At 32.2% G+C, this 7918-nt stretch overlaps 1 pseudogene; it reads left to right on the top strand.

Moving 5' to 3' along the window:
- Positions 1-3048: 3048 nt before the first annotated feature.
- Positions 3049-6888, top strand: LOC149485121 (myrosinase 1-like; annotated as a pseudogene).
- Positions 6889-7918: the final 1030 nt, after the last annotated feature.

The raw sequence follows: 7918 nt of genomic DNA, 5'->3' as shown, positions 1-7918 counted from the left end.
CGCGTTTTCAAAGAAAAACCCGTCCCCGTAGATTTCCGGGATAAAACCTATCCTATGTCCTTTCTCGGGTATCAAAATATCTCTATACCAAATTTCATGCAAATTGGTTCAGTAGTTAAGGCGTGATTGAGTAACAGATAGACAGACAGAGTTACTTTCGCATTTATAATATTAGTATATGGATATTCCATGCTAATAAGTATTTTGATCACCATGGCGTATCGCTCCACCTTCAAGCAAGGGTCCTATTACGAAGGTTTTGGTATTAATATTTATTAGCGCCTTTGTCTTGGTTTAAAGGCTTATTTTCCTGACGGTTTTGAACTGCTCCTATAATTATTAAACTCCCAAGGTACTTAGAAAGTGGAAATATTTATGTAAATGATAAAGTAAACGCACTGTTTATATTTATAATAAGTTAATGTTTATGTTTTTATATTACCTACTTTCAAATGACAGATCCTTTTCAAACGCCTTTATCACATGTATTATGTACCTAGTGTTAATATGTATATGAAGCCTCGTCAGGCTTACATCAAGCAACCAACAAAAAGTCTATACCAGAAATGCCACGTAAGCATTATAACGAGTAAACTTTAAAAATCAAGATGGCTCCTTTGAATTCATACCAGCACTTTACCGATGTTGCGCCGGTCCATCGGTCACGTACTTCTTGTCAACGACCACCCTTACACTCCACAATTTGTGCTCACCACTGGCTCGGTGCCAAGTGTTTACAGATGCAGTGTTACCAGAGTAACGAGAAAATTATTCAGAAAGCTGCTAGCGCCAGCCGCCTCGCCTGAACCCAACGGGATTTGTAATTGATACTCCCTAGTGACAATTACAGGTGCGAAAGTCAAAATCGATAATAGTTACTTTGGTTACATAGTACAGTGGCCATTGAAACTCATAATGTAATTATGGTAGCGTCACATCCTTTCGTCATTACACCTTATTTTAATTTAGGTGTTTTAATATAATCTCTGCGTGAATTAAAACTTTAAATTAAGAAATTGTCTGATATGAAAACGGAAACCTCAATTATAAAACACAAAAACCAAACAGTGGCTAGTTGGAATTTAAATTTTAAATCCTTCATGTAGATTATAATGAAAGGAATAAATAGGAAGGCTTCTGCAGAAAAACATTTTCAACGTCAAAAAACATGAATATCATAGGTACCAAGAAAAAACTGACGTAAACATTTAAATAAAGAGAACAGTGTAATTCCAAGCTAACAATATTTGCGGAACACGCTTGCATGCGTGACATCTATTCTATACATATAATAAATCTGTAGAAGGGTCAATTCTGTACATTGAAAATATTGAAAAAATAAATAGCAGGGGGTGTTACTGGATCGATACCAAACCCAAATATGTGATTAAAAAATTTTTTGTCTGTCTGTCTGTCTGTCTGTCTGTCTGTATGTGAAGGCATCGCGTAAAAACTAACGGTTCGATTTCGATGAAACTTGGTATAATTATACCTTATTATCCTGGGCATAAAATAGGATACTTTTTATCCCGGAAAAATACGTAGAAAAAAAATAAATCTTAATTTTTCTTAATTTTTCCGCGCGGACGGAGTCGCGGGCGGAAGCTAGTGTAGTATAAATTCAACACGGTGGGTTTATTCATATGCTAGCGAATCGCCATCGCTTTACGTTTATGTTGCTGTAGAAAAAATGATACTGCGTTGTTTCGTGGACATAGTTTTTATTATTGTTGTTAAATATTAATAAAGTGACCGCACAACCTTAACCTGTTACCAAATTTTACTTCATAAACATGTGCATATCAGATCTAAATAAATATCTCTCGTGTCAGAAATACAACGTTTCCACCGCAAAATTTCAGCTGAAAGTGCTGGAATCATTAATAGAAATGCTATTTCTAACGTTTAAAACGTCCAGTAAGATGAAAGACAGCTTTATGAAGCGGCCCAACGGAAACAGGACTTGATATGATGTTCCACGCTTCTAGAAGCGTCTAGACAACAATTGCATTTGTAACAATAGCATTCAACATCTTCGCTGACAACTTGCATTCATTTTCAATTAACGCGGCTTTCTATGTGTGTGTCAGTATGTGTGTGTGTTTACAAGTGAAAATGTACGTGTAGATCGTGAATTAGACTATTATGTAATTATTCAAACTAAGCCCTGGTTAATATTAATTCGATTAAGTAAGCAAATTGATGAATTATGTTTACATTTGCGGCTTATTATTAGATAATAATAATTGTTAGAATTGTTTCTAGGTTTTCTTTATTTACTTTTATATGGAAAAGAAGCTGTTATTTTAAATTCTAAAATGGTCCTTATTTTATTTTTTTTATGCTAAATTAAACTAAATAAGCCACGAGATTTAATATTATGTGACAATTATGATAATTTTCTTTTTTATTAAGGGCCGATTTTTCAATGCTTGGATAAAACTTATCCGTCCAATAAAGTATTACACGATAATATTAAAATGTCACGTAAACCGTCAAATACGGGCAATTAGAATACGTTTTTAAAATGGTAGTTTTATACATTATTCGACGAATAAGTTTTATCCAAGCATTGAAAAATCGGCCCTAAACATGATAAAAAGAAATAAAGAAAGTTCGGTATATTTTAATCCATCCATTTAGTAATCCATTTAGTTTATTCGTGTGTTTACTGTGTTTTGCAATCATTGGAAGAGATTTTCTGTTTTACTAGAATGTGAAACTACGTTATAATCATACAGATGTGTGTCCTTCAGATTTTGAGGTATTTTTCTAGATATTTATTGCCGGGATTTTATGCAGCTCCATTGTAAATTAATGCACACTTAGTAAATTATTTTATTTGTATTAAAATTTTTGCATAAACGATGGTTTAGTACTTAGTTGTTTTAAAACAATCGTTTTTATATTATACTTTGTGCACTTAATATTTCCAAGTGTTTCAACACATCAAAATATAGAAATTAATATGCGTAGGTAATAGGTATATTAATAATATCAAATTAATTGATAACACACAAACCTCATTTCAGAAGAACACAACACAAAATGAGGTTTGTGTTTGTTTGTTCAATAGATATTTGAGTATCATATTATAATATCCGTTTTCCGTAAGCTGATATTTCTAGCAAATATAACTTAAGTTCCGATAAAGTGGGACGTAAGAGAGATAAATCATTTTTAAATAGGTACTAAAAATTAACAAAACATTGGTACATATTACATTGATTCAAAGATATTTTAACAATGTAAAATGAAATTTCACTCGCATATTTTATTCTTTCTTTTATTTCTATATCCTTGACCTATTACTTAAAAAGCAGCATTTTTTCTAAAAAAGTGTTGGTAATAACAATATATAATTTTATTTCTAAACCAGTGTCTAATTTTTGTGAAAAGCAATAAATACGTGGAATGAAAATATCAAAATCCAACAAGTGATGGCCGATTGATCGTGCGGTCAGCGTACATACACAATTACACACATACTCACAAACTCATAAATACCCATCATAATTTTAAATACACAATCCACAAACAAATACTATCATAATATTAAGTTATTGCAATATAACAAAATAATACTCAAACGTTCATTGCAGTGTGCTGTACGCATATCATGTAGCAGCCTCTCGATATAGCAACTATTCGTTTCCAGACAATTTCATGTTTGAGGTTGATTCAGCTGCATTTCAAATAGAAGGAGGGTAGAGGTATGAAAGGCAATATTGACGTTAGCAATGCGATTTACAATACGAGATCATAATATATTCAATTGAACAAGAAGTAATCTTACGAAAGATATAGATTCAACAATTGGTAGGTACTTAAATTCAAAGCGTAAACTTGTAAGAATCCCCAATTCTAGTAATTAAATAAATTGTACTACGTATGTTCAAAGATTTGGATGTTGTATGAATTACGCAAACTAAAATTAAATATATGAAAAAAACGTGACTAGGACGCGGACGGTGGCCCGTTTGCACCGATCCATATAGGTATGAATGTAACAATATGATGATAGGCATTTTATGTCATTGTATTTTCATTCGAAATAGCAATTTTATAGGTATATTGAATCAACCATTGGGTTCTTGTTTCAGAAACAATTCGATTTTCGAGAGTACTTGTACATACACGCATCAAAATATGAGAACCGATGTTTATTAATACCCATTAGCCACGTATGAGTTTCAAAAGTAAAATGTATTTAAAATATTAAAATTTAACACAGAACTCTTTTAGTTACAATCGCTTTAGTACAAAGAAAGAAGTAGGTTGTCTTAGACTGCAAAGCTACCCAGGAATCTGCCACAGGCCAATCTGTAAATTAAATTTACTAAAAACGAACGCTATATAATTTAAACAATAAGAAAAGTTTTGACTTATTTTGCTTTGCAATGACTATAATAGTAGGTATAACAGAAGAGAATAGTAAACCGATAAGCTGCCCACGAATCTGCTACAGCCAATCTGAATATTAATCTATTAAAGGTAAACTAAGTACCATTTCACCCTCCATCATCTCATAACACTATCTTAAAAGCTAAACGGTTAAACGAGCAATCTCATAACCGCTTTCTCAATAAATCTATCCAATTCGCAAGTGTCAACAGTGTCAAAGCACATGAAATACCTATAGGGACGTTAAGTACTTACGGCATACGGGAGAAACCAGGCGAAGTGATCGATATTGATCGCTGCCTTTGACTACCGATGCGTATAAGAGTGGCCAAAACCAACTGGTTCATTTGAATTGACTGAGGCATTTAAATGAACTAGCTATGCCACTCAGCTCATTAATAATTAATTATTAATGAAATTTTGATTATTAAATTGCGGGACTATTTAATATAACTATATAAGATCAACATTTAAAAAATTCCCCCAGTAATGCATATTAACAAAGCAACATAGAGTCAAAACATTGCGCCATTTTGAAAATAATGAAATTGTTAGGTACATTAGGTACCTTTTTTTAGGACATTTCTAATTCCGAGAGAAAAATTCTGGGATAACGAAACATATAAAATAACATTAAGCTACAAATTAATAAAAATTAAATTTTAATATGACCACAGATTCTACAAATAAAGACACATAATTGCATTGAGATTTCACGTTTATTTGTTCAGAAGAATTGCGAATGAATGGAAATTTAATTATCCTCGATGACATAAACACGCAAACAGATTTTGTCAGTTGTTGCAATAACATTTTATTTAGAGTATCCTTTACGCAAAATTTATACTTTATGATTAACATAATATTTTGTTTATAAAACATAATGTTGAATACGTAAATTAATTAAATTGATTTCACGGATTACTTTTTCGTAATAAATACTCATGAAATATCTTATTCGAAAGTATCTGGATATGATAATCTTCTAAATAATAATCATGAACTTCTAGATTTTCTTGGTAGGTAATGATTTTTTATCAGGAAGAGGATAAAGTGTATGTCTTACACAAACACCCTGACTTCACAACTCTAATGGTGACGTAGCAGCTGATTCTTACAACAAATATAAGCAGGACGTTATAATATTGGAATCACTGCAGGGAGTAAAGTATTACCGGCTTACAATATCGTGGCCACGGTAACTCATTTGTTTGCTATTTTCTGTTTTGTCGCTTTGTTAAGATTTTAAGACCATGGCTCCGAAACTCCCCTCGGCGGACTTTATTTAAGAATATCGCATTTCGTTCGATTAATGGCTGCAGCAGTTCTTTATTTACATTTTGCCATTTTTTCACAAATATCGCGTAACATTGGCAACATTTCTGAAAATAATTCTCATTGCGACTGCTGATGGACGTAATTTGCTTTCTATTAAATAAGAGCACTTTGGAGTTCGCTATTTTGGTACTAGAAATTTTAACATACCTACATAAAGATCTGCTGTATACAGCAGTTTCGATATTAACTTTTGCTTTATCCTTATCCTTATTCACAGTATATTACCACGACAACTAAATTAATCAGTAAGGCGTAAATTATTAGACATCACTCATTATTTGAAGAACTTTTAAAAGCTAATATAACACCGGTGGTAACTCTTTTTCATTTTCGACTTACCAACACCTCTCATGGATTAGGAAGGATGGACCAATCCAGTTACGGTCCATTATCTCGAAGACTACGCAAGAGTAGCATTCACTTTGTTTGGAGATAATGTTAAACTATGGAACTCGATAAATGAGCCTCATGTATACTGCTTGCATGCGAGTGATTACTTTTTTCTTGAAAATTGTCGAGTTTTTGACATATAGAGCATAATAACTTTACCTAGCCATGATTCAGCTGAATTGAAGAATTTAAATACATTTATTTACCAAAAGGATGTTAAAACTAAGAGTAAAAGGCGATGAGGCGCTTGTCTTATTTAATAAAATATCGACATCTGACCCGCTTAATAGAGTCAAGCGAAGAAACAATCAAGTTTTGGCACATTATTCAGCTAACTCGATCCTCTATTCAACGAGTTAGCCATATTGTATAAAGCTTTACAATCTAAAAGCCGAGTTAATATTTTGATAGATTCGTTTATAAGCAATATTCTTGTGAATGCCTTATCCAATTATAATTTGATTTTAGGGATATGGCAGTGATTATTTTGTTCCTGTGTTAAACTTCCCCAGAAAAGCAGTTTATTTATGTTTCAACTACTTACTATTGGGACACAGTCGGGCTTACCATCTTTACAACAAACACTTTTGATCATACCAAAAAAGTTCTTAGTATAAATTCTATTAAAAGTCATCATGTGAAACATAAACTTGAACATTTTGCCCACTGATATAAATTCATATTTCAGGTAACATTTTTATTACTTTTCAAGCATTTTATGCTGAACCGAAAGATAAAAACAACGTATGTATATGATATTGAAGGTGCAGAACGAGTTCGTCAATTGAGAGTATGTATATTTTCTTAATTATTTTTGTGACAATAATATAATAATAATTTACGAAAAACATTTCGATAGTGTCGTAAAAGCTTTTCCAATAAAATCGTAAAAGTTTGTATTGATTATAATAATAATAATAATAAAGCTCATTTATTCCGTGAAAAAATCAAAATTTACATTTCAAATGTTTTGTTAGTTGTTAGTTTAACTTAATCTATTTTAGTATCTAATGTTAGTTTTATTTTTCTTATTTCCACGGACCCCTTATTGGGTAAAAGCCTCCTCTCTCCTCTTCCATGTAATCCTATCCTGTGAAATTTTCATCCAGTTTTTGCCCACCGTTTCTATTAAATCATCAGCCCATCGCTTTCTTGGTTTACCTTTTTTCCTTTTTCCTGTTGGTCCTGCCCATTTAGTTGTCAGTAATGTCCATCTGTTATCTGTATATCTCGATATGTGACCCGCCCATTGCCATTTGAGATGTAGAGCTTGGCGGAGAGCATCTGTTAGTTTAGTTTTATTTCTTATGTCTTTGCTTCTAATCTTCTGTATTTTTTTTATTTTTAATATACTTCGTTCCATTGAACGTTGGCATGTGGTAATTTTGTTTTTAATTTTCTTTGTATATGTCCATGTCTGGCTCCCGTATGTCAAACTAGGTAAAATACAGGTATCCATCACTATTCTCTTCAATCCTATGTGGTAGTCTCCTTTTAAAATTTCTTTTTGAGCCCAAAATTTCTTCCACGTCCCATTAATTCTTCTATCAACTTCTTCTTCATTACAGTTTTCGTTAAATGATACTAGCTTTCCTAGATATATGTAGCTGTTAACATATTCGATTTGATTACCGGATATTTGTATTAGTTTAGTTCGAGAATTGGTCATTATTTTAGTTTTTTGGAGGTTCATATGTAGGCCTACTTCCTGGCTGGAGTTCGATAACAGTTGTAACATTTGTTCTAGTTCGTTGGCTGAGTTGGCAAATAGAACTATGTCATCTGC

Source organism: Colias philodice, chromosome 10 (assembly GCF_061535455.1).
Source record: "Colias philodice isolate Cphi_HAF_F1 chromosome 10, ilColPhil1 Martin Lab GWU primary, whole genome shotgun sequence".
Lineage (NCBI taxonomy): Eukaryota > Metazoa > Arthropoda > Insecta > Lepidoptera > Pieridae > Colias > Colias philodice.
Note: the sequence above shows the minus strand (reverse complement) of the source record. Positions and strands in the feature narration are given on the sequence as shown.